At 40.3% G+C, this 27,774-nt stretch overlaps 1 long non-coding RNA gene across 1 annotated transcript; it reads right to left on the bottom strand.

Annotated features, from left to right (window-relative positions):
• Nucleotides 1–5,441: 5,441 nt before the first annotated feature.
• LOC108434952 lies at nucleotides 5,442–12,507 on the bottom strand. Its single transcript, XR_001858409.2, has 3 exons — nucleotides 12,363–12,507; nucleotides 10,877–11,004; nucleotides 5,442–5,480 (listed from the first exon to the last, which is right to left on the bottom strand). It is a non-coding gene; the product is annotated as an uncharacterized LOC108434952 (long non-coding RNA).
• Nucleotides 12,508–27,774: the final 15,267 nt, after the last annotated feature.

Genomic DNA, 27,774 nt, shown 5'->3' with positions numbered 1-27,774 from the left:
AGCCACACGTTATATTTAGACTGATATGAACACAAACTGCACATTAAAAGAAGACGCAGTTAAAGAAATCAAGGATTACAAAACAAATGTGTCTAGTTTTGTGTATCTTGAAACTCCACTATGTAAGTTTTGGAGATTTGGAGACCCCTCTGGCGTAGCATGGGCTGTGCTTCGGACCCTTTCCCCAAGTGTTCCGTTCCGTTACAACAGAACTCAAAAAGAACTTCAAAAAGAAGGACAGGTCTTCCAAGGATGAGTATATCAGCTCCTGCTGTCATCATATCTTCTGTATAATGTTGGTTTTGCATTTGAGACCTAAACATGGAGCAACGTCTTGTTGCCTCTGCGCGTGTGACATTCATATGTAAAGACGTATGGCGTGTTCTGATAAACTCCTGACCCGACGCCTCTGACTTTTAAATGATTATCTCAGGCTTTACAGGGTGACTCACAGCAGCTGACTTCACATGGGCAGACTTGACATATAAGTATTATTAGTAATTATTAATAAGTAATTAGTAATAAATTCCGTTTTTGACCGCCAGTTTCCTCGTTTTCTTCAGTAGGAGTCTATTTTGCCCAGTAGCTCTATATATGTAGAAATCATTCCCAGATTCCCGAAGAAAAGAAAAGATGTGAGAGGTCACTTGAGCCCTGTGACTAACGCTCACTGTGTATTACAGATGGAAATGTGACTCAGTGTTGTGTGAATGATGAGATATAAGAGACATTAGAATTTAGGGTTTTTGTTGGATGTTTAGAAATCAGTAGATCTTTGTACTTTGAGAGCTATAAAGTTGAACAATAAATCTTATTTTCTATATAGATCACAGGTGAGCATGGGAAACAACCTAATGCGGGGCACAATTTAACAATTCTTATGCTGTAATACAAAGTCAAGCCGCATGAGCTTCTGGCCACATTACCACACTTCCTAGCCACGGTCTCGTGCGAAAATTCGGAGTGATTATCAGCATTTTAAGAGATCTGTGCCAAAAAGTGTTTTTAAGGCATGTATTTTTTTTCCCCATTACTGAACTTTACTACCACAGTTTTGAAGCAGGTGACAACCTCACAGCAAGTGCTAGCTGAGCTTATGTACAGCGTCTGCACTGCAAGGTTATCCGTTATACTGTGTTACAACTAAGGCACCTTTAGTAAACAAAGACAGAGTTAATTCTTTAAGTCTTTTGTTTCATATATTTACACAGATTTTAAAAAGAAAAAGTGAAAACATTTAAAAACAGGAGCTTTCCTCTACTTTATTCCAATCTTTCAGATGTTTTGTGCTGGTTTTAAATAAGTATATTAATGAAATTGGCGTTAACAGCCGGTGAAGCTGTAGAAAACCAAAAAGATCCAGTCGGCTCTCCCCTACGTGAACTTCTTCTAGTTGAGGTTTCAGTGATTCCACTGAAGTTTCACTAGAAGCGTCACTTCACTTTAAAATTTCTAGATACGTATAATAACCATAATAATTATTATTAGCCATACATGCTGTAACAATGGCTGATTAACACAGTGAATGAATGCTAAGCACTGGGATAGCGAGCAGAAGCTCTGAGCCATAAAGCATAAATGTCTTAAGACAGGAACTACAAGAGCTCTGTCGCTCTGCTGGCTTCCTGGGACCTTTACCCACAAAAGGAGGCCACAATCTGAGACAGCATTTTCAAAAACAATGGAAATGGGTGATGCCAGTTCTAACACAATTTCTCCCAGTGATTGACAGGTGGGGCTCAAAGTGGGAAATTCAATGTAGAAGCATGACTAGATTTTTCTTTCACGTTGCATTACTTCACTTTATACAGGTAACATACGGCACAACCATAAACATACAGTTACCAGCAATACATCAAGTGTTACAGTGGTCTAGATTGGCCAATAGTGCTCTGTGTTAAGCCAGAGTAGGGTGTAGGCAAATATAAACAGCCAAAAAAATCTGCATCATTCACTTTTTTCACACTTGGCCACTGACATTTAGTCTAATTTTTGAGATCTTTGTCAAATAAACTGACATTTTAGAGAAAAAAAAAAATCAAATGTGCACAGCTTTCCCCTTACACCAAATGTCCTCAACCAGCCAAAACACGCTTTGTGTCCAACTTTTGATTTTTCAGATCGACCCTGGAGCTTCGCTTCAAATGTGTCTAGCCAGAAATTCATGGTTTCATAGTACAGTGACATTATGACCTATATATGCCCTGCAAAATGACCCATATCTCTTGGGTCAAAAATCAGGGCTGAAGTTCACCTTGGTTTACTTTGAGAGTGGCAATAGCAGCGTCATGACAGGAAGTCTGTCTCTACACCCGTACCAGATTTGACGCCCTGCCCGCAGGCTATGCTTGGGACTGAGGTCACATACCTAAAAACTGCAGCATCAGCCTGAATCAATACCAGAATTCTGTCTATACTTTGATTCAAGATAAATTCAAAGTTTTAAATCAAGAAAAACCCTTAAGATGTCAAGAAACTGGAAGCAGAGAAACCTGCTTTAGTATGAACAGAGCTCAAACAGAACAGCAGCAGAGCAAACGCCGAGTTCATTTGTGAGGAGCCAGTGCAGCAGATGAGTTAGACCGAGGCAGACAGTAAGGATCAAGTGACAGAAGTTCATGGCCTCATAAGACTATTTTGTATATTTTCTCTAGACTTTGTGTATACTTAATATATGTAATTTTTAAAAAATGTATATATATATATATATATATATATATATATATATATATATATATATTCACATACATACACACACATAAATACATATGTGTATATATATGTGTGTGTGTGTGGGTGGGTGTGTGTGTGTGTGTGCACATATAGCGAGCCTGAGCCTCACCACAAGCACTGCAATGCATAAATGTCTTGACATGTTGTGCAAATGACAAACTTGAAACTTCAAACACTACACTGACATCACAAAATGACTCACATTACTTGGATAGAAAACGAGCACGGATGCCGGTGCTGAGGTTTACCCGTAGTGTGGCAACAGCCGCATCACAAGAGGAAGACGATCTCTACAGCTAATGTTTTCTGTTTAATAAAAAATTGAATGTCTAATCTTTATTTGATTTTTTGTTAAATTCCTGATGGCTGTATTTAAGCTCTGCAGGTATTGTACAGCTGCTCTTATTTATCTTATAACTGTTCAGTTTTAGTTGCATATTTTAAATGGTTAAATACTTGAAAGGCAAAACTGAAGCCTAACATAAGAGCAGATTTTGCTCATTTAAATCAATATTTTCAAACAAGCAGAAATCTGTGTCTTCGTTATGTCTGCGCCAAACACCACTGAGTCCCACGGAGTACAGTACACCATCACACCTTACAACGGGCTTTAAAACTGTTCTACTTTAATATAGATAATGCAATGTGGAAATTTAAAAGACAGCAATACTCTGAACACAAATGGGTAGAATGAAGTGAAGTCTCTGCTTGGTCCAGTTTTTAGAGACGGCGCGGTCACTTGTTTTTTGTGGATTTAGATTTAGATGTACATGGAAAGCAATTAAAGAATATGAATTATTTTCTTTTTATTACTAACAAACACTTTAAAATATAATCACTAATGCACTTGTTTGTGGAGCTGTAGAATTACTCCTTTTATTAGCCAGTCAAGCTTAGAACACACAATTTGACTCGACTAGCAGCCCTACTCACTTAGACACAGGTTCAAATTTCAGCGCCCCAACTTAAACCACTTTCCCACATCCCTGGTTTGGGCTTTAATGTAGTTTACGGCCCCGGTCACAGGGTGAATTATTATTTGTACACTGTTATGCCCCAGTTTCAAAGGCTGATCTCACTTTGACTGTAAGCACTGCTGCTCTTAAGCAATAAAGTTACTCTGCAAAAAGAAGTGTGTGTAATTTAGTGTCTCATTTCCCTTCCATATTACTCGTGCATGAAGAGGAGGAGGGTTTCCATGACTCATGCCCTGTTCCGTTACTCTGTCATTAGCAATCAGAGACTTCTGAGAAATGCAGTCCGACTTCTTCTACTTAGACATTCTCATGGCAGACAGACCACCCTCTCAAAAAATGATGCATTCACTTATCAAACTTTTTGTCTGGCTTCACTGTTCAATACAAAAGCATAGAGCACATCTCTTTTAGATCTGCACGCCGGGTTAAGACAATACAGGTCGTATTAAAAAGGTAACAAAATGCGTCATCCACAATGTGACAGCCATATATTTATACACACACAAACATATAACACACACAAATTATTTATATTTATATATGCATCATATATAATTGTCGGAACAAAACCTCGTATCTCCAAAATGGTAACTTTACAGGAGAAGAAAAAAAACATGTTCTACTTTAATGAAAGTCAATAGAACCGGATTTTTACCCCCCCAGTAATTTTGGGCTGTTTCTTTTGGTCCAATCATCATGAAATTTACACAGATTGTAAAGGGAAACTGACATAATTACATTACATCAAAAACTGGAAAAAATGGAGATACAAGGTTTTTTCCCCCCAACAGCAGTGAGATATATATACACATACATACACACATGTATACAATATAATTATTGTGTAATATTGTGTAATATATATATATATATATATATATACACACACACACACACACACAAACATAAGTTGGTCACCAGTCCAATATGCTGCTACTTAGGTAGTTAAAACCTTGTTTCAGTGTAAATGTATTTGTGTGTGCTGCGCGTTTCAGTTCAGTTTTTGGAGATGAGCCTCTTATCTATGAATCTCCTGTGTGGTGTCCAAAAAGAACAGCAACACTATAATGGGTGTGACTCTTTTCCCCAACTGCTCTTCCTCTCGGCCACCGCAGAACACAGAGGTTTCAACACATGAGCGATTCAATGTGTTACCAAGCGATGAAATTCTGTTTTAAAATGTTATTAAAGCTTAACACAGAAACATTTTTTCACATACATATTCACCACTAAATTTCCGTCTGTATATGAGCTTAATATAAGCATTCTCAGCTAAGCTTCCCATGTTTTGATAGCTTATTAGCTGTAGCTTCCCAGTTGCCAATAGCATGAACTCTGAGCAAGCTAGCAACCACCATACTTCATCACTACTCCAACTTTTAGCTTTTATTAATACAGACTTTTCATAATACATGCACATAGGTTGGTTTTCTTGAATGTTTAACTGCTAACGATGACCCTGTTCAGTAAGTGTTACAGCTTCCCTGCACGGATATTTTTCCACAGTTCTAACGTTCTGCTTCTCATAAATCCAAGTCTTCCCAAACCCATTCAGTGGTGTTGAGGTCTGGACTCTGGGGTGGTCAGTCCATCGTTCAGCTTCTTTGTTTGGTGTGTCTGACTCTCAGTGACTTTCTCAGTGAGGTTCTTCTCGATCAGCTACACGTCCTTTCAGACCCACAGCACTGAGTGGTCTTCTCACAGTGGAAGGCTGGACAGAAACTCCTGTGGATGTTTTCAGATCTGAAGCGGCTTGATTTTCTCCTCTCTCTGAAATACAAAAGCTTTGAGTGCCGTTTATCTGATGAGGGGATTTGGTGTCTACCAGGTCTTGCTCATTTTTGCAGAGCACTGTGTGCATTTTTTTAAAACCTCAGTTTGAAGAATGCAAAGCGAAATTTACTGTAACATCTGGACCACACGTAACCGGCTCTGCCCTGACCACACCACACCCTCTCACTTCTCACACCGCTATGCTCAACAAAGATGTGTTAAACCAACATGATAAACCAGCCTGTACGAACAGTCAGGATGATGCAGTGTGCGTTACTTCTAACAGTCAGTGAACTACCTTCTACAGAACATGTGTTTAGATCTTTTACAGGAAGATCTGTTCTATGTGAGATACACTGCTGAGTTCTACCAGAAAAAAATGTCTCACATGTTGACCAAGCTGTAAAGCAAGTGTCGGGTTCAGTTCCGAGCAGGCTTACTGTAGATGACAAGGGGCGAGGATGGAAATCCCTTTAGTCAAAAAGCTTGTTTTCCACTGGAGGTTGCCCATGACTGATCCTATGCGCTTCACATTTGAGTTGGCCAATAAAGTTAACAGCAAGTTATACTTGGTTTTGGTGGAACGTGGCTGATCTAAATGGTTAGCAACTCAAAGGGCAATGAAACACAGCCTCTTCCATCAATATATAATAGGGCAAGGTTAGCATCATTCAACTCCTTTCTGCTCCCTCTGGCTTTGGTAATCCACACGCGTTTGCCCTACATAGGCGATGCTCGTTTTTTAGTCATTCTTTTGATTTGTTTGTCTGTTGGTGGTGGCAGAACAGGCATTTTGATGTTTCTTTAAAAGATTAATCAGCTGCTGCAGATACTAAGGCTAGGCTTCCTGCCAGGTGCCATGCATGCACTACATGTTGGCAGGTAAGCAGGTACACCTTATTCGTTTGTTCTTCCAGTTACAGTGTCGGGGACGTCCCCACAGAACTAGACCAGTGGTGCAAATATGCCAGTTTATGATGTACACCAAAAGACACTGATTTACAGCATTTTCACATAAATAGCAATATGTGTGAGTGTCTTTGATTTCATGGTGACTTTGACCATAACTAGTGAGAGCAAAGAGGTCTTATCCAATCACAAGCCAGATAACCGGCATGCTAGTTACGAATCTTTCATTTTGTTTTCTTTGTGCTCTTTTTCCTATAATGCTACCTAGCTACCATGGCAGTGGGTCAGGAACGACCTCTCAATTATTCATGCATTATCAAAGGTGATGGGAAAAATTCATACAAGAACAGTTACATGAATGCATTGCAAAAACTAGTTTCTCATATAAACTATCATGTTTTCAAAAACCCCATTCCGCAGATACATGCCTGCTCTACCTAACTGACCTCATGAGAAGTGATGCAGATGAAAGAAAATCCTGTGGGATGGTTTTGTGGGATTTACAGAATTTACAGATACAGCTTATAATAATAATAATAATAATAATAATAATATGTCAATGATCTAAAATCAGTCTGTACATGTAGAATCTTCTTATATGCAGATGATTCTGGTCTTCGGGTGTCTCATAAGAATAAAGCAGTTATTGAAAATCAGATCAGAATCAGAATATCAGATAACAGATTACCTTGAAAAACAAAGGCTCTTGTTTTTGGTTCTAAAATAAAGACCAGTAAATAATTGGGCCTAATTGTAAAAAAGTAGAGGAAGATATCATTACCACAAAAACAAGTGTAAAGTATCTTGGATTTAGATGGAAAATTGGATTAGATAGTTCTACATCAGGTGAAGGTATGGCTTTGAAACCCTTGCTAAAATAAATCAAAAAGCTAAATATTCACAGCTGGGAAAGCTGCTTTTTGGATGTACATTTTTCAAATATTGGCCAAAGTTCTAGCGCAGTATCACCCCCTGCTATACTGGTTTGACCGAGAAACTCACAAATTACAAAAAGCTCAAAATATACTGTCATGGGTCATTTTAAATGACACCCACATTTTGAATGTACTTATTTTAGACAGCTGAACTGGTTAACAGTGGAAGGGAGAGATCCAATTTACTTTTCTATGGTTAGAGATGCTTGAGCTCATTCTGCAGCTCTGCTTTGAAACAAACGTCCTGCTTTGGAACAAACGTCCTGCTTTGGAACAAAGTTCGTAACTTCAGCAGAAAGTTTCCTTAACTTTCTGCCCCAAAGGCAAGGCAAGGCAAGGCAAGTTTATTTATATAGCACCTTTCATACACAACGGTCATTCAAAGTGCTTTCCAAATGAAAAAATACAGAAAAATGTAATTAATGTAAATAAAATAAAATTTATGTAAATTAAAAACATTTAAAAAACAATTAAAACTAAAGATTTAAAAGAAGTTAATCAAATTAAATGTTTGTGGGATTAAAAAGTATCCCTTAACTTAAACTGGGTTTAAAAGGATGGTTTTCCATCAGTGTGTAAGCAAGCAAGGCTTTAGTTTTAAATACAGAGTACATAACAAATGTTTTACTTAGGAAAGCCACCCTGTTGTGTATCATCTCAGTGTGTCTTGTGCTGTTTGCATTTGCTGGTCTGTGATGTTCAATTTGTGTGTTTTATATGAAGAGGACAACAATGGAAATAAGTTTTAGGGCTTTATTGTACTTTAATCTTCAGGGATTTAAACTGTGAGCAGCAGCTGCTGTGCAACATTATGTGTATTTTTCATCATCAAATAAATTCAATCAATTTGAAAAAAAGCAGGAAACTGGCTCTGAAGACTATTATAAAGCCAAATGGAGCTACAATGCACTGCGCTGCTGAATGGGTTTGAGGGGGAAATCCTTTTGGTCAGCGTAAAAAAGAAGCTGGTACAGCAACAGACAACGGGTTCATACATCAGTTCATGCTATTTATTACATGTTATGTATATATTTCACACAGCCCCTAATCAAACTTTTACTAAACCCACCATTTAATTTGGACTACTTTACTCATTATAAATGTGATTTTTTCACCAACTGCAAATACACAGAAACATAATCCCTAACAGTGCTGTTCTAAACTAAAAGCACTGAAGCAAGTGACAAGTGGAAGTTTGTTTTAATAGATTGATGAGTGCCCTTATATTGGGAAATACCATTTGAACCATGACCTATTTCAGTACAGACTAATTAAGCTAAAGAGAAAATGAAAATAACCTCCTTGACAGGAATAATTTATTCAAAAGGAAACTAACCTAGTCTGCTATCAAAGAGAAGTGTGAAAATGTTTTATGTCTGCAGTTATTGGACAAATGCAATCTGAAGTTACCGTCTCAGGCCTCCCCAGTCTTTTTGGTATTAACTGTGCGAAAGCAGAAGCAACACTGCATGGTCAACTCCTTGAATTCTTAGTCACTAAATCCTAATGTGTAATATGCAGTGACTAAATGGAAAGCAATGCTGAGTTATTCTTTAGTTTTATGAAGTTACACTTACTGGAAGTTTATGCCATTTCAGGGAATGTCCATGAAATGTTGAGCTGCCAATGAAACGCTGCACTTTATGACCCAAAGGTGTGCAATGCATTGGTACACCGTGATGCTGCTTTTCAGTTTTAGTTGTTTTTTTTAGGGAAATAATGAACATTATATGCGTAATATATTGCCCATAAAATATAAGCCCAATTATATTTTATGCAAGTAAAGTAAAATGCAAATAAAAACAAGTATCTAACCGAAAAAAGCACAAAGAACAAGAAAGACGTTTAACATTTTACCTTGTTAGTGTTTGTGAAAAACTGCATGAGCGAACAGTCCAACTCTTTAAGAACAACATTTCATAATACAAGGAATTCAGGAATCATGACTACAGTCAGTTACTCATCAGCCTGACCACCCAGCACACTACACACTGAGCTCCACCAGCTCAGAGGACTGTATGCTGCGCACTTCATCTCTGACTAAGCCTTATTTCTAGTATATTTATATATTTATACTGTAACTGCTTAAGATGTTACCTGAACATTATGCTGCTACTCTCTACCTGCACTGTACACTTTATATACAGATCACTGTTTACACCACTAGTACTTCTGCATTTACTGCAATTCACCAGCGCATTTCTGTCTATATATCTAATACACTTGAATATCTGACTATGCACTGTCTATACGTCCAATGCACCTGCTATAACCTTGCCTATGCACATTTTGTCTATGTTCGACACCTGTACCTACTGACTATGCACATTTTGTCTTGTCTTTTACTGTCTTTTGTCTTTGCACTGTCTACTGTGCACCTTTTATTACTGCACTGGAGAAGTAGCCCAGTAGTGTTTCGTTATACTGTACTGTTCAAAGTGGAAACCTGTGTTGTGGTCCAATGAGTTCACCTTTCAAAGCGTTTATGGAAAGCATGGACATTGTGTTTTTTTGGGCAACAGATAGAAAAGAATCATCTCAATTAGCAAAATTCAAAAGTCAGCATCTGGACCAGTACAGGGGAGTTTTAGCTGGTAAAGCATGGGTCACTTGCACATCTGTGATGGTACCATTAATGCTCAGAGGTGCAGATAAAGTTAAGCTTATATAAAAGAAAACAACCCATGGCAATTAACAGCAAATGTGAGAGACTGTAAAGTCCTACCCTTCACAACTGTTAACATGCTAACATTTCATGTCAACATTATACACAGCAGTCTTATTAAAGGCTTGCTGCTATGCGCCACTGCCTCAAGACTGCTTGAAATTTAAGCTTTAGCTGCGGCCAAAAGATGGAAAAAGTAAGACTCTGTCCCTGATGTAGGAGAATGTGATTTTTATTACCCATCCAAAGTCACGTGGCTGTAATTATTCATGCCTAGAATGACTAAGTTTAGGTTATTAAGTTTGCTGTGAAGTTTTTCCTCATCTTTGTTCATCTCTGCTTTCTGATCTTGACTCAAGTTAAATTGTCTTCATTGAGTAGAAGCTGTACCTGCTGGACTGTGTGAGCGGACACATGCTTTATAGTGAAGGGTTTATGTTCAGCAGCATTCTGACTGATGATGACACAGTCTTACTATGGGTTTGTATTAGCTTAGGGCAGGGGTGCTGGAAGAGGTAGGGTAAGGACTGCACTGCTGTTGGCAGCAGATAACGGCCTGATGTTATGACAACGTGGGACACAGCAGAATTTGTCCAATTTTACAGATGTTCAAACTGTTGAAGAAAGAAAACTACCTGATGAAAATCAGATAATTAGGTTTCCTTAGCCAGACCTAACACTGACCAGGGTTAGGGCTAGGTTTTGGGTTGAGGTAAAGATAAGGGGTTAGATTAAGAACCAGGATGAGTACCAGGTTTAGTGTTAGGAGTATGTTTTGGGTGTGAAGAAGTCAGTAGGTCTGCCCCATCACCAAGGCTATTTTGGGACAATTTGTATAGACTTCAGAGATTTTAAAGTAGAAATGTGCACATATGCGTACTGACTTGTTGATCTGTGGTTCTCTCTGGCCCTGTTGCTTTAGGAAAGGCAGCGCATCCAGCTTCCTCTTTTACAGCAACCGAAGGGTCCTCAGATAACTAAAGGGGAGGTGGGGGGCCTGAAATCGAGTTACCTGTGGGAGAGAAAGAACAATATAAAACATATACAATTCAGAATATATTTACCCGTAATATGAGTGAATAGTCAAATGACATGCCAGCATGTATGTTAATGACAATGATGTCTGTATTAATAGACTTAGATTGTCATTGTATCCCCTGTTAACCCACTTGCTCTTAGCTATGGTTTAGCCCAGTCTGATTAGGGTGGGGCTATGACTTTAAATAGAGGGGGAGATTCAGAGGCCTGTTTGTGGAGTTAAAAGTCTAATTGGCCTTGAGGCCTCAGACTTCATCCTGTAATGAAGTTGAGTCAGAAAAACTCTTTCATTGGACTGATTTTTGTGGCCATGTGATTGGCTGGTTAGCTATTTGTGTTAACAAGTAACTGAACAGGTGTAGCTAATAAGAGTGTTTATGATCATGAATGCTTTATACCAGCTCAGTAGGGCACGTACCACACAACTTCTGTAGTCACCCACAAGTACTCTAGGCCCAACTGCCCTACACAACAACAGCAAACAACCATTTCCGCTGAAACAGATCCCCACAGTGCTATACCAGAACCACAGATGCTATCAAACTGCCAAAAAGGTAGGCAAAGTGTTACAACCACACAGCAGCCAGGTCTGTACTTGACTAACGTTAAAGGAATAGGCCACATTCTGTAGGAAAGTAAGTCCATATTCTGTGGGAACCATATGTTTCTCCTTCTCTTCAGCTTAGGCTTTTGGGTTTTTTTTACTTCGTCTTTAGTCTTCAGTGGCCACCACTTTAACGCTCGCTTGAACACGTTAACTGAGCAGCTAACTGACTGGGAGTCGATTCCAAAAGAGTCGAATCTGTGAGTAGGGCTCGAGTCTGGGCTAATACCTCTAAAGATTCGAAATACTTGGAGTCGACTCTTCGACTCCGTGTGTTTCCACTGCTCAGCACGAGTCCTGCTCACGAAACGTTTCCCTGCACAGCAGTTTACAGTTTCTCCATGATTTGGGATGCAATAAACGATTACTATAAACGACACAAGGAAAGAAAAGATTTGAGATTTGCTTCTTTTTTTGCCAGTTTCATATTCAAATTTCCGTTCCACCTTAAATGGCGCTGCAGTCAGGCTCCATTCCGGCCTTTAAGGTAACTGCTGCATCTCTTAAGGTGGACCGGAAAAGTATAACACGAGGCTGGTGAATACTAAGCCAACTTAAGCCTCTTAAAAAAGGAACAGGATAACATTTTTCCTTTTCAAAGAACTGAAATCATATTGCAGGATTCTTCCAGGCATGAATATGGGAAGCACACTGTAATATTTACAATTACAGATAAGAAATATATTCAGACGCATACAATATACAAACATATGAAACTGTTGTTTTACCTGTTTTTGGGGGTAAAAGTCTTAGGGGGACCTGATAAACACTTCCAGTCTGGTGGTCTATGGTCTGTGGCCCAATCCCTTTTCACACTTCACCCCTACCACTGAGCCCTTAGCCCTCCTTTTTTGCACATTCACGTCTAGGGGTAGGGTGTCCCAATTCTTGTTGAGATAGAGGGGTAGGGCGAAGTGTTGGGGCTACATGACCCTCCAAATGTAGGTTTTTCAGAGACTCCAAACAGAGTAATATGAGAAAAGAAAAAAAATGGTTATATAATAAATTATTAATTATAAATAATTTTCATCTCATCCTTGAAAAAACAAGATTATTCTAGGCAGTATGTAAATTCTGCTGGTTTTATCCTCTGCCATCAGCCATTGCAGCAGCTAATTTGAGCTCTTCACTATCTGTTATCTCGATCTCTTCACCTTTTTACTTGTGAGCTGCTGCAGACCACAGGCGGAACAGCAGCAAGTGCCAAGTTTCAACTGCAAACCGCAAAAACAGAAGCTGCTTTGCCTTCAGATATGTGAGCATGTAAAAGGGCATCCAGGCATAAATTCATCGACCGATTTTTGTCGGTGTGGTTTGTGTTAGTTAAGAGTTTGAGTATCTGAAACTATGTTAACTATAAGGACTAGGCCTTCATCCTGAAAGTTAAGACAACATGTGATCTTCATGCTCTTAGAGTCATACGCTGCATTCTGATTTCAAGAAACTGCAATACAAAAGCATCCAAAACAACACGGTCTGTGTCGATCAGGCTGCTTGACACCCGCCTACACAAGCATGTGTGACAACTTACATATACCATTAGTATTTTTACAGTTGGGTTTGACATTGAACACCTATGTCAGCGATGAGCGGACTTTATTGCATTGGGGCAGTCGTGGGCTGGAGGTTACCGGTTCGATCCCCTCAGCCGACAGTATGTGACTGAAGTGCCCTTGAGCAAGGCACCTAACCCCCAGTTGCTCTCTGGGGGCCGTGGATAGGGCTGTCCGCCACTCTGAGCAAGTGTGCTCACTGCCCCCTAGAGTGTGTGTTCACTAGTGTGCATGTATGTGGGTGTTTCAATGCGCGGATGGGTTAAATGTGGAGATCTAAATCCTCTGTGTGCAAACACAGTTGGCTGATGGGTCTGTATTCAATTCAATTAAAGCTGAATTCACTCAATAGAAAGGGTGTCTGGATACTTTTGGACATATAGTGTGATGATGCTTGCATTCAGTAATAATGGTTCCTCCCAAGGTTTCTTCCTCAGCTCCGAGGGAGGTTCTCCTTGCCACCGTCGCCCCTGGCTTGCTCACCTGGGGTTTTTTTACATTCTTGTTAAAACTTTGTCTTTTCTGGAATTCTGTGAAGCTGCTTTGTGACATCAGATGTAAAAAGCGCTACAAATACATTTAATTTGATTTGATTAATGAATCCAAGCAGATTAAATACAGAACTGTGCAAAAGGCACCAAAGTATGATGTTTAACGTCTTTCTGCTGCCCCCCTTCTGGCCATTCCACCAGCAAAATGGAAATCGACTCTGATATTTTTCATAATATAATATAAAGAGTATTTAAACAGTACGAAACAAAAAATAAAAACACTTTTATAAATTTTGACATTCTTTCTGACCTACAACAACAAAAATTGAGTTCTGGTTTTGTGAGTCAGACGCATTTCCATAGAAATATATTTCAACGTCATTAAAAACGCAGAGTTCAGGTTTTTCAAAAGCACAAACTCCAAACGGAGTGTTATGAGAAAAGAAATTATGGCTGTGCAAGTCATCGAAGAAAACCACAAATGTGAGAATTGTCTCTGTTAATATTTGCCATAACCATTCTATTATCTTAATTTAATGTTGTTTCAATGTACACTGTGTTTCCAAAAGTATTTGCTCTGCCTTCACATGCATATGACCTTGACATCCCATTCTTAATCCATAGGGTTTAATATGATGCCGGCCCACCTTTTGCAGCTATGACAGCTTCAGCTATTCTGGGAAGGCTTTTCACAAGGGTTAGAAGTGTGCTTATGGGAATTTCTGACCGTTCTTCCAGAAGCGCATTTGTGAGGTCAGACACTGATGTTGGACGAGAAGGCCTGGCTCACAGTCTCCACTCTAATTTATCGCAAAGGTGTTCTTTTGGGTTGAGGTCAGGACTCTGTGCAGGCCAGTTGTGTTCTTCCACACCAAACTGGCTCATCCACGTCTTCATGGACCTGCTTTGTGCACTTGTGTGCAGTCATGTTGGAGCAGGAAGGGGCCGTCCCCAAACTGTTCCCACAAAGTTGGGAGCATGAAATTGTCCAAAATCTCTTGGTGCTGAAGCTTTAAGAGTTCCTTTCACTGGAACTAAGGGGCCGAGCCCAACTCCTGAAAAACAACCCCACACCATAATCCCCCCTCCACCAAACTCTACACTTGGCACAATGTAGTCAGACAAGTACTGTTCTCATGGCAACCGCCAAACCCAGACTCGTCCATCGGGTTGCCTGATGGAGAAGTGTGATTGGTCAGTCCAGAGAACACGTCTCCACTGCTCTAGAGTCCAGTGGCAGCACTTTATAACAATGCATTCAATGCTTTGCATTGTGCTTGGTGATGTAAGACTTGGATGCAGCTGCTCGGCCAAGGAAACCCATTCCATGAAGCTCTGTACGCTGTTCTTGAGCTGATCTGGAGGCCACATGAAGTTTAGAGGTCTGTAGTGATTGACTCTGCAGAAAGTCGGTGACCTCTGTGCACTATGCCCCTCAGCATCCGCTGACCCCGCTCTGTCATTTTAAGTGGCCGACCACTTCGTGGCTGAGTTGCTGTCGTTCCCAATCACTTCCACTTTGTTATAATCCCACTGACAGTTGACTGTGGAATATTTAGTAGTGAGGAAATTTCACGACTGGACTTGCTGCACAGGTGGCGTCCGATCACGGCACCACGCTGGAATTCACTGAGCTCCTGAGAGCGACCCATTCTTTCACTAATGTCTGTAGAAGCTGTCTGCAGGCCGAGGGGCTCGACTTTATACACCTGTGGCCATGGAAGTGACTGGAACACCTAAATTCAATGATTTAGATGGGTGACTGAATACTTTTGGCAATATAGTGTGTGTTGGTCCTTTTCTTCATAACAAGTTTTAAAATCGTTAATGGTATGCTGATGTCTCAGTAGTTAGCTAGCTAAATTTCCCATTCCACCTTAAATAGTCCAGCAGTTCTGACTCCTGAAGCGCCAGAATGTAACTGCTGCTCCATTTAAGGTGGAACGGGAAAATTCAAACAAGAAACTGGTGAACATCTGACTTCAGCTTCATATCACTGAAGAATTAGGGGGGGGTGACAATAAATAATTGCCCCCCTCTTTGAAGGCGTATGATCCCTAAATGTAACTAAAGCCCAGCAGGAAGGAGCTGAACTTTCCCCTCCTCTGCTGTCCCTGCAGACGGGCAGGGTCGCCTACAGAGCAGCACTAGCAGCTGTTAATGAAGTGATGTTGTTTTTATTTGAGGGTCCCATTTCGTAGAGGAAGATTTCACCCACTACTGCTTGTAACTCAAGGTGAGGTGACACTCGAAAGGGGTAGGGGTAAAAATAAGAAATGGGAATGGGCCTAAGAACTTCGACTAATGGTTGCATGGAGAAGTGACCACAAGCATTCATTCAGCCTCGTTCTGTTCAGTGAGCAATGTGGCTGAATATCCTTTTTCGGGAAATGGAGCTTCCCTTTGTTGGCCTACTTGAGGAAGTGTCCCACAGAGTGGCTATAAAAATACAGCTAAAACTCACACCATTCATAAATTAATGATTCTTATTACAACACATTATTTTTCACAATATGTTTGATGTTTCACAATCATTATTTTGATCACCTTCAACAGCCCGAGATCAATTTATTTGATCTAATATTGCGTTATAAATGTTTGTAATGGTCTGCCATGAATATTAGCCAGGCACTTCCAGAGAGAGTCATTAAATGTGATCTTCTATCATCATAAACTTATGAGAGAAATCTGCCCTTCAAACGCAACATAGATTCAAATGTTCACACTCTTTTCACTTTTCAATCTCTACCAAGGGTGCCAATAACTCTGGAGAGCACTGTCATTTACCAGACTCTACTTCTGAAAAACGTTCCCGATACTGTTCTGCTGCTCTCCTGCCTCACCGTGTTCTATTATTCACATGACATCCAGTCACATTTCTGCCCTCCAAATGATCTCATATCACAAATATGATCAAAATAAGGCTTTGGAAAGTTTGGAAAGAGCCACTTTTGGTTCAACAGAAGAACGTGCCTATATTATGGTCTAGCATAGTGTTTATTTAAAGGACAGTGTTTTTAAAGAGCCACTGGGAAGACAATATTCAGGTATCAGGAACATTAAAACAGTTGACAGTGTTCTGTATCAGTTAAGTTTCTCCTAGAAACCAGTGCAACAATCATGCCCTCAGTATGTCAACATGTCAACGTCAGTCCACCATCCAAATAAGAGGTGCTCCTATAGTGCGCCCCCTTTTCACTGACGAAGTAGAGGGTCGCTGATGAGTTGTGCAGCAGCAGATGGGCTGCGGTCAATAATTGCAAACCTACAAAGTGCACCTTCTGACCACCCTTCATTTATTTACTTTCAACTAAAAACAGCCACAAAGTATAAGTTCAGAAACTTCGAACAAGTGAATATAAAACATTTTTTCAGTACTTAGTGAACATTATTTACCTTTATTCCTGCCTCCAGTCTCACTTTCAGTTTCTCAAAGAATCTGCAGAAACGCCTCCAAAGCTCAGTCTCAAGCTGGTTGATGATTTTCTGAAGTAATCAAACCCATGACGTTGAGGTGGTGTTGAGGTCTGGACTCTTGGGTGGTCAGTCCATCGTTCAGCTTCTTTGTTCGACGTGTCCGTCTCCTTTTCTCTGTGAGGTTCTTCTTGATCAGCTACACGTCCTTTCAGACCCACAGCGCTGAGCGGTCTTCTCCCAGTGGAAGGATGGACAGAAACACCTGTGGATGTTTTCAGATCTGAAGCAGCTTCCTTTTCTCCTCTCTCTCAGAGATGAAAGCTCTAAGTGATGTTTATCTGATGGGGGCAGTTTCTGGAAACTCCTGTTTTTCTGTTATTTTCCTTTGACTTTCTCCTTCTTTATGCAAGTGGAGTCTCTTCTATCTAATCTCCTCAGAAAGGTCTCCTGAAAAAAGAAGAACTTGAACTTATTGGTTGTTTTGATTGGATATAAAATAAGTCAATTTTCTCTAATCTTCCAATAAACTGCACAGTGATTATTAGGGTGCCCTGATTTTAGTTGAGATAGAGGGGTGGGGCGAAGTGTTAGGGCTACATGACCCTCCAAACGGACGTTTTTCATTATTATTATTACATTACATTTAGCAGACGCTTTTATCCAAAGCGACTTACAAATAATGTGGTACATAGAACAAACATAGTCAGGCCTTAAAGGAGGCCAAAGGGTAATAGCGGGGTAGAGAAGGGAAAGAGGGCAAGAAGGAGATGAGGTTGGTAGTGGTTAGATTTGCAGGAGGCGATCAGAGTAAGTGCTCCCTGAAGAGCTCTGTCCTCAGGAGTTTCTTAAACATAGCGAGGGACGCCGCTGCTCTGACAGCGGAAGGTAGCTTGTTCCACCATTGGGGAATCAAGTATGAGAACAGTCTCGATTGCTTTGTGTGACTGTTTGGCAAAGCTAAGCGACGTTCATTGGAGGATCGCAGCGGCCGGGCGGTGCTGTAAGCCTTTAGGAGCGAGTGCAGGTAGGAAGGAGCCTGCTCTGTTAACACCTTGTAGGCAATCGTAAGAGTTTTAAATTTGATACGAGCAGCAACCGGTAAGCAGTGGAGCTCAATGAGCAGTGGGGTGACATGCGCCCGTTTTGGTTGGTTAAAGACCAGATGCGCTGCAGCGTTCTGAACCATCTTCGGTGGTTTTACAACACAGGCCGGGAGGCCCGTCAGTATGGCATTGCAGTAGTCGAGGCGTGAGATGACCACTGCTTGTACCAAGAGTTGGGTGGCTCGTTGTGTTAGAAACGGCCATATCTGTCTGATGTTGTACTGCGCAAAGCGGCAGGACCGAGCCACCGAGGCAACATGGTGCGTAAAGGAGAGTTGGTCATCTAGCATAACCCCCAGGTTCCTAGCAACCTTTGTCGGGGAGAGTGAGAGTGAGTCGATGGTTATGGTGAAGTTGTGTTGAACAGGTTTTCAGAGGCTCACTCCAAACGGAGATGTTATGAGGAAAAAAAAGAAAAAAACGTTAAGATGGCTAAACAACAGACCAAAGAAACCCACAAATGTGAGAATTTTCTCCACAAAAATTCCAATACCCACTGTTTTATCTTGATTTCAATGTATTATGATTGTTTTTTTCATAGCAAGCATAAAAAATCGCTAGTAGTATGTTGCTGTCTTGGTAGCTAGCTAGCCGTTCCACCTTAAACAGTCCAGCAGTTTTGATACCTTAAGCGCCAGAATGTAACTGCTGCACCATTTAAGGTGGAACGGGAAAGTAAAAAAACAAGAATCTGGTGAACATCTGACTTCAGCTTCACATCACTGAAGAATTAGGGGGGGAGATTATAAATAACTGCCCCCTCTTTGAAGGCGTATGATCCCTAAATGTAACTAAAGCCCAGCAGTGAGGAGCTGAACTTTCCCCTCCTCTGCTGTCCCTGCAGATGGGCCGGGTCTGTTAGCTGTTAATGAAGTGATGCTCTTTTATTTGAGGGCCCCATTTCAGAGGGAAGACTTCAACCACTGCCCCTTATAACTCCAAAACAAGGGCTAGGGGTAAAAATAAGAAATGGGATTGGGCCAAATTAGGAAGCTTCGTTTTTAAGAGTTTGGAAAACTTTTCAAACCTAGTTTAATTGTAACCATGACAATCTAAGAATGAGAGTAATGCCTGATTGTCTCAGCTCATGTTAGGTTGTTGTCAGATTCACAACCAAACTCTGACGATTTGAAAGTAAAAGCAGAGAAAATGTTGGTCTTTTCCTGTAAATCGTCATGTGACAGTGAATTGCATAAGCGTGGTTTTCCCCTTCATGCAAAAGAGGGGGGTCACTCATTGAGAGAAAGTGCTCTGAAAGCTCATGAGGTGCTCATTTCGGTCATTCTTTGTCATGGATTTTCATTTGCACATGCTCACTGGACATGCACACCCTCTGACCATACTTAGTCAAACATGCGAGAAATGCTACATTAATCAAGAGGACACCCTGTCTATCCCACGCTTCAGGCGGTCAGGAAAAAGTGACCTCATGACTAAAGAACCGGTAGTGCTAAAAGGGAAGAGGACTCTTCTCTTGAAGCTGAGTGAGCGTCTTTGCTTAATACTATTCAAATGAGCCGTGATGTCTGGGGTCTTCTGGATCTTATCTATCAGATTTTGCCAAATTCTCACCTCTGCATCTGAGAAAGTTTGCAAACGGACAGCTGTTACACTGGAAAAGTTGTTTTTTTAGATGTGTATGTAATTCCCAAACGATTAAAATATCGCTGTTGTCGGATCAAAACCTCGTATCTCCAAAATGGTGACTTTACAGGAGAAGGAAAAAACCTACTTTACTTCAAATGTAAGTCAATGGAACCAGACATTTTCCCAGGTCATTTTGGGTCATTTCTGTTGGTCCATTCATCATGAAATTTACACACAATCTAAAGGACCTGAAATAGAAAAAGACCAAAACTTAAAAACGACAAAACTGGAGATACAAGGTTTTGTTCCGACAGCAGCGATACGTTACATTAACAGAACTACGTCTTAAAGTGAACTGACTTTTGTTAATAATAAATGTGCAGTTTTTTTATTGATGTAAACATTTGAAGCAAAAAAATTCAATGCATTTTTTCTCTTTCGCAAACTGAAGGCCTTCATGTCATAGAAGTTCCTGCAGTCAAGAAAGCTGTTATTACTAGTTATATGAACGTGGTTGTGGCAGATCTGTATTTGTTTGTTTGTTTGTCTAAACTAACTTAATAGTTTGTGCTTCATAACAGATACAGATGTGTACAGATCTGTTGGCTCCATTTCTCCCTGCATACATGCAATAAAGAACCTTGGCTAATGGTCGCATGGAGAAGTGACCTCAAGCTTTCATTCAGCCTCGTTCTGTTCGGTGTGCGGGTGAGCAATGTGGTTGAATATGCTCTTTTGGGAGAGGGAGCTTCCCTTTCTCGGTCTACTTGAGGAAGTGTCCCAGTGTAGTGGCTAAAGCTAAAACTCACACCATTCATTAACTAGAGAGGGAAGTTTCAGGAACGAACTTTAAGTTGGCTTGAAAATGCCAGCCAACTACGTTAAAACGTTAAAGTCGTGGAAGACTGTTGATGGTTGTTAAAGTGTTGCTTGGATGTTGCAAGGTGATTGCTACAGTATCCAAGGTGGACAGTAATGCGTTGCTAGGTGCTACCTTAAACTGCTACCTTCAAATGCAGCTCCACCTTGAATTCATTGCTACCTTGAAAGCAGTTCCACCTTGAATTCATTGCTACCTTGAATGCAGTTCCACCTTAAATTCAGTGCTACCTTAAATGCAGTTCCACCTTAAATACAGTGCTACCTTAAATTCACTGCCACCTTAAAATCAGTGCCACTTTAAATTCAGTTCTACCTTAAATGCACTGCCATCTTAAATTTACAGATACCTTAAATTCAGTGCCACCTTAAATTCAGTTCTACCTTAAATTCACTACCATCTTAAATGCAATGCCACCTTTAATGCATTATCTGTGCTGTTATTGCTGTAAGCGTGTGAGTCTGTGTGTACACTGTATGAGTGTCTGTGTGACTCTGTTTGTGGCCATTAGACTTGAACGTCCTGAACATTTGGCCCATTGCTTTTGGAATGTTTGTAAGTAAGTAAGTGATACTTTTTTGATCCCACAACCGGGGAAATTCCACCTCCGCATTTTACCCATCCATGAAGTGAAACACCACATACACACTAGTGAATACACACACTAGGGGGCAGTGAGCACACTTGCCCGGAGCGGTGGGCAGCCCTATCCACAGCGCCCGGGGAGCAGTTGGGGGTTAGGTGTCTTGCTCAAGGACCCCATGGACTGTCGGCCCTGGGGATCGGACCTTCCGGTCACAGGGCCAGATCCCTAACCTCCAGCCCACGACTGCCCCAATGGTCTGCCATGAATATTAGTCAGGCATTTCCAGCCATAATCACTGATTATCATCTTCAATCATATTGCGATTATAATATGAGAGAAACCTGACTTTTATTTGAGTTAAAATATCAAATAATGGACATTTTCACACTTTTTAAACCTAACATATTTACCAAGTTTGCCCGTACTTCTGGAGACCACTGTCATTTGCCAAAGCACAAGTGTCTACTTCACATTTCTGCAACTCTTCTCCTGTTGCAACATTTTATGATTCATTGGATAAATCACAATACTCATGTAAGTGCTGCACAGAGCGCACCATCACAAGACTTTCAGTCACATTTCTCTCTGCAAGTTTTTTCTATGGAATTATATATTTATACAAGAAAGGCTACATTATTCATGAGGACACCCCCTCTATCCTATGCTTCAGGAGGTCAGTGGAAAAGTGACCTCATGACTAAAGGACCGGTAGTGCTAATAGGGAAGAGGACTCTTCTCTTGAAGCTGAGTGAACATCTTTGCTCAAAAGCTATTCAAATGAACACTAGTGTGACATTTGGGGTCTTATGGAACTGAGAGTGGCACACGTCCAGCCAGCCCTAACTCTCTGATGGATTCCCAGAACCCTCTGGGTGAACACCTGTGACCTGTGACTGTGACCTCACAGCAGGGGTCGGCACCACACGGCTCTGGAGCTGTGCACCCTGTTGCGGCTCCACGGCAGAAATAGATTTTTAGGAAAAAATAAAATAAAATAATCCTGCTTATAAAATAAAGCTCTGCTGATCATTCAACACAGTTTAACAATAAATGGTCTTAAATGATGGAATTAAGGTATAACTGCTAATTCACCCTTTAGCCCTGAAGATCGTCATGTAAACTGCTGGTCACCATAGCAACGACAACAATCTCTCATAGCTAGTAGCTAACGAAACGGCAAAGAGAGAGATTTAAGACGAACAGTGACCACTGTTTGCGTTTATAATCACTCCAGCTGGTTTCCTGATATGTTTAATCTGCAACAAGAAACTCAAAACAATAAAGAGTCAAGAAGCTGAAGTCAGTGTCTCATTCGCCGGCTTCTTGTTCTAATTTCCCCGCTCCACCTTAAATGGTGCAGCAGGTACATTCTGGCACCACAGGCCCCATTTGAGGTGGACATTTCGAAGAAGAAACTGATGATTGAAAAGCGACTTCAGAGGAAAAGTTTCCTGCCAGAGATGCGAGAAAAGTGACTATAGCTGAGCCAAAGCTTAAACCAGAGCAAAGTAAGTCAGTGTTTGTGTTTATATTATATATATTTGAGCCTATATTAGGACATTAACACATACTGAGACAGATTTACAGCCACGATGGTAAAGCTGACATAAAATGTTGAGGCTCCCAAGGTGGTTTGATTTTTATCGAAAGGACCAAATGGATCTTCTTAACATTTGAGTTTTGACCCCTGCCTCACAGCATATCAGATATCAGAGATCTGCCTCGCTTGATTATTAAATTTCGCCTGTTTTTCTCCTGTAAAATTACCACTTTGAAGATATGAGGTGTTGTTATGACAGCAGTGATATGTTTGTATTTACCAGCTTATTAGTCCAAATAATCATTAGGCTTTTTACTCTGTTCTTTCTCAGTTTAATACCTAGAACCCGTTAGTCATTTCAGTGTAACATCGTCCTCCTCTCACTTTTACCAAAAATGGTTACACATCACTTTGGACTGCGTTGTACATAATAACTCAGTGAATACCAAGAACTTGTTAAGCAAGTTGTTGGAATTTGCTTTGAGCTCATCTTCAGGCTACCACAAATAATTATCTAGTACTTTGAAGTATGTGCCTCATAGTTCCTGATTAATACCTAGAATTTACTGTATGGTGTACGCAGCACATGATAATATATAACAACAGAAAACTGTGCATCACGTAGCTAAAGCAGTGGCATGAGCCGTCTCGACGCTTGTGCTTTCCCTGTAAAATAATCATATTTTAATATTCATGAAGGGGAATTCCAGCAACTATTCATTATGTCTGCGTACCTCAGCGGCCAAGATGTAAACACAGTCATTCGGTGTGGTTTGAAGTGCTTCTTTCTAGACTAACACACAGTCTGAACTGTTATAGGAATCAGACTCGGAAAGATATTACACGAAGTGGTTATGAACGTGCTGCCTGATATCTGAGATATTGGCTTATGAATGTGTTGAGAAGGCTTTGGCCTATTTTTATAGGTGCTTTCATGGTGGAACGTGCATGTACGTCAAAATTGTCCCCAGTATTTTTATCACTACATTTCACAACATATTCACAGAACATAGTGAGTTTATCACCTTTTCTTGTGTGGAATATAATCAACACTCCATGTGAATTATTTTTTAAAATATCTCTATCTCCTTAGCTCTCTGTTTATAATTGTTTATATTATAACTCCTCACCATCCCATGTGTGACATAAACCTCATGTGCAGAACTCCATGTGAGATTCAGACAAAATAGTCTTATTTTAGCTTTATATTTACTTATAATTGTTTATATTGTTTTTTTGTGAAGGATAGATTTATATTCTTTGTCTTATTTTTATGTTTAGTATTATATATATTGTCTATATAGTAACTAGTAACAAACTGTAAAAAGTACTTAAAGTTAATTACTTGCTTGTTTGTTCTCTTCTTGTTACTTCTTCTCCTTTTCTTGAGTGTCTTGCTCTTCCATTGCTGCTGTAACACTGAGAATTTCCCCATTGTGGGACTAATAAAGGATTATCTCATCTTAACTCATCTTATCTGATCTTAACATGTAAATTAAACGTCTACATGTGTTGTAGTCATGGCAACCCCTGGTCCCCATCACCTCTGCTGTAAGGAAATCTGAGTTGGTGAGCATCTCTAAAACGGAGGATTTCACACTAAACCGCTCTGAATTACTTTGTGTACATCTCAGCAACTGACTTACACAGGAATTTTGAAAAATCTGTGGAACTGCCCTTTAAGTATAGCAGCATTTACCACTTGGACTAAACTGCAGTGTCAGCGATGTTCTACCATAAAAACCAAACCTTTAGTCTAGGCTTAGGCTTAATCTGGGTCTGGGAAACCAGTTCTTAGAGTTTATTTTTATTTTTGACACATTTGGCCTTTAAATACAGGTCAGTGCAGAATCACCACCAGCTCACTGACCTGTGTCAGAGGACAGTTACCAATGCAAACTCAATAGGATTATGACAGAAAAGCCATTTGGTTTTTTTTATTATTATTTTACTGTATAATTGTTGTTGCTTTTTAATGTGATACACCAACAAGCTCTGAAACGCTGCTTTGGTTATTTGGGTTTCACAGAGGTCAGATTGTGGTTTATGTAATGGTGTTATTAACTCAGATTATGAATGAGGCTTCAAAGATAAGCCTTCATAACTTCTCTCATTTATCTTAAGGCGGTCACATTTGCATATTCGTAGCATTTTAGGCAACAGAAGCATATCGCTGCTGTCGGATCTAAACCTGGCATCTCCAGAATGGTAACTTTACAAGAGAAAGAAAAAACATACTTTACTTTTAATGCAAGTCAATGGAACCAGACATCTTTTCATGTCATTTTGGGCCGTTTCTTTTCATCATTTTCATCGTTTATCATGACATATACACACAGTATAAAAGGCAATAGGCATTTTTTTAGATCAGGTCAAAAACTGAAAAATGGAGATACAAGGTTTTGTTCCGACAACAGCGATATGCACATTACTGTTAATTACATAAATAAATCTGCTGCCCCATCAATCTGTTTGTTGATGTTTTCTTCATGTGACAAAATAAAAAAACCACAGCATAAACATCAACTGACAACAGGACTAGTTATTGTTTAGATGCCTCCATCAAAAACACATTTTGCTGACATTACGCAGTGAGGCTCACATCCCTCCACTAGATGAAGCAAATGCTCCAGGAAAGTAGGATCACACTGGCCTGTCCTTCTCAAACTACACTCTGCTGAACTGAACATGGATGTAGAACAGTGCCAATGCTGCTCTCTAGAGGGGAATAAAATATCTGCATTAATCATATCTGAGGAAATACTACTGGCTGATCTCAGTTGATTGTGTTTTTATGTGAATCCCAGCGCTTAGAGCTTAGACCTTGTACTCGCCATTTTATTAGAAACACCTACCCTCTACTTCCACATACCGGCCACCTCTAACTGGCCATTTTATTAGAAACGTCTACGCTGTACTTGCACTAACTGGCCACTTTATTAGAAACATCTTCCTTTATTAGAAACAACCACCTTGTGGTTACACGAACGGGCCACTTTATTAGAAACATCTTCCTTTATTAGAAACAACCACCTTGTGGTTCCACGAACGGGCCACTTTATTAGAAACACCCATCTTTGCTTCTGCTAACTGGCCACTTTATTAGAAACACCCATCTTTGCTTCTGCTAACTGGCCACTTTACTTAGAAACACCTACCTTCTACTTCCACTAACTGGCCACTTTATTAGAAACATCTTCCTTTATTAGAAACAACCACCTTGTGGTTCCACGAACGGGCCACTTTATTAGAAACACCCATCTTTGCTTCTGCTAACTGGCCACTTTACTTAGAAACACCTTCCTTCTACTTCCACTAACTGGCCTCTTTATTAGAAACATCTTCCTTTATTAGAAACAACCACCTTGTGGTTCCACGAACGGGCCACTTTATTAGAAACACCCATCTTTGCTTCTGCTAACTGGCCACTTTACTAGAAACACCTTCCTTCTACTTCCACTAACTGGCCACTTTACTAGAAACACCTACCTAGTGCTTTCACTTAACTGGCCACTATAACAGAAACATCTACCTTGTGCTTCCTCTAAATGTCCACTTTATTAGAAACCCTTGCCTTTTGCTTCCACTTACTGGCCACTGCATTTTAAATACCTACTTTGTGTTTCCTCTAACTATCCGCTTTATTAGAAACCACCACCTTCTACTTCCACTAACTGGCTACTTTATTAGAAACACCTACCTAATGTTTCCACGTACTGGCCACTTTGTGTGTGAGCTAGATGACGTACGCATTAGGAGAATAAATGTGACCTGAGCTGTAAAAACTTTGGGAATCACTGGCGTGACTCCTAAAAGGAAGGTTAGCATCAGTGGTGTGCCCAGACTGTGGTGAAGGTGACGTTCCAGTGTTTTAGGTGGGGTTTTTTTTTGGCATTTTGTGGGGGCACATCTGGAAGAGTTCATATCAGGATTTTTCAGTATTATAAAATATCATTATACGCCAGTTCTGTGACAAATGAAGCTGCATGACTTGATGATCTTTAACCAAAGTCAGATTTGAAGAAGTTTCCAATTTAAAATAATAGCTATAAATTCACACGGTGACCGTAACCATGGCAATGTAAACAGCGTCCCATCTCTGGCAGCTGCCCTCCACCTCCCCTCATCGCACGGGTCCCTCTGCAGCATTCACAGTTAGGGCCCTGCTCTCCTGCCAGCTCTCACAGCTGTCATCAGGGCCCGGGGAAGGGGCGCAGGGCACACTTATATAATTGCGCATGCATAATAAGGTCAGCTGCTGCTTTTTCATCAACACTTCTTTGATTGTAACAGGGTGAGTATAATTAGACGGGCAGCAGATGGGCATATCTTTAAAAGTAGCCTTTATGTAATGAACGCTGGTACATGTGTCATATTATACTAAACCTATAGTGCAATGTCACTGTATCTACACACCAACTACACAGGAAATGTCTTTATTTTAAAGTGCCTGCGGTTGCTGTGTAAATTGCCATCTCATTACAGAATGGTTGGAAGTTGGAATGGTTAGGTTAGCATGTTACAACACAAGCGTACTGCCACAGCTGGCCAAATGTCAGAAATGTTGGCTGCTCCTGTGCAGACGCAGTGTACGCTGGCTGGAAACTCAGCAGTTCCAATATACATGCAGTGTTACAACTATCAGCATCTCAATTATGTAATGATGTCACATGAGCAAAGACTGAAGCTGCTACACATGTGCATTTACATAGGCTGTACTACTGTAACCTATCTGTATCATGAACGCATCAGCAGTAGTAGCACTTACTGTATGTATTGTTAATCTGTAACTACACAGTTATTAGAGGCACTTAATATAAAGGGGGGTTTTATTTCTTTATATGAATAAACACACTTGTGAGTTCATTAACAGTGTTTTAGGCAGCAGTTAGTACACAGTTGAGTAAATGTCCTACTGTCTAAGTTAACAGTGAACTCAGTCACTAATTACATCAAAAATCAGTTAACAGTGTACTCAATTAC

The sequence above is a fragment of the Pygocentrus nattereri genome, chromosome 24 (genome assembly GCF_015220715.1).
Source record: "Pygocentrus nattereri isolate fPygNat1 chromosome 24, fPygNat1.pri, whole genome shotgun sequence".
In the NCBI taxonomy this organism is placed as follows: domain Eukaryota; kingdom Metazoa; phylum Chordata; class Actinopteri; order Characiformes; family Serrasalmidae; genus Pygocentrus; species Pygocentrus nattereri.
The sequence above is the reverse complement of the archived record's forward strand: the minus strand, read 5'-3'. Positions and strand labels throughout refer to the sequence as shown.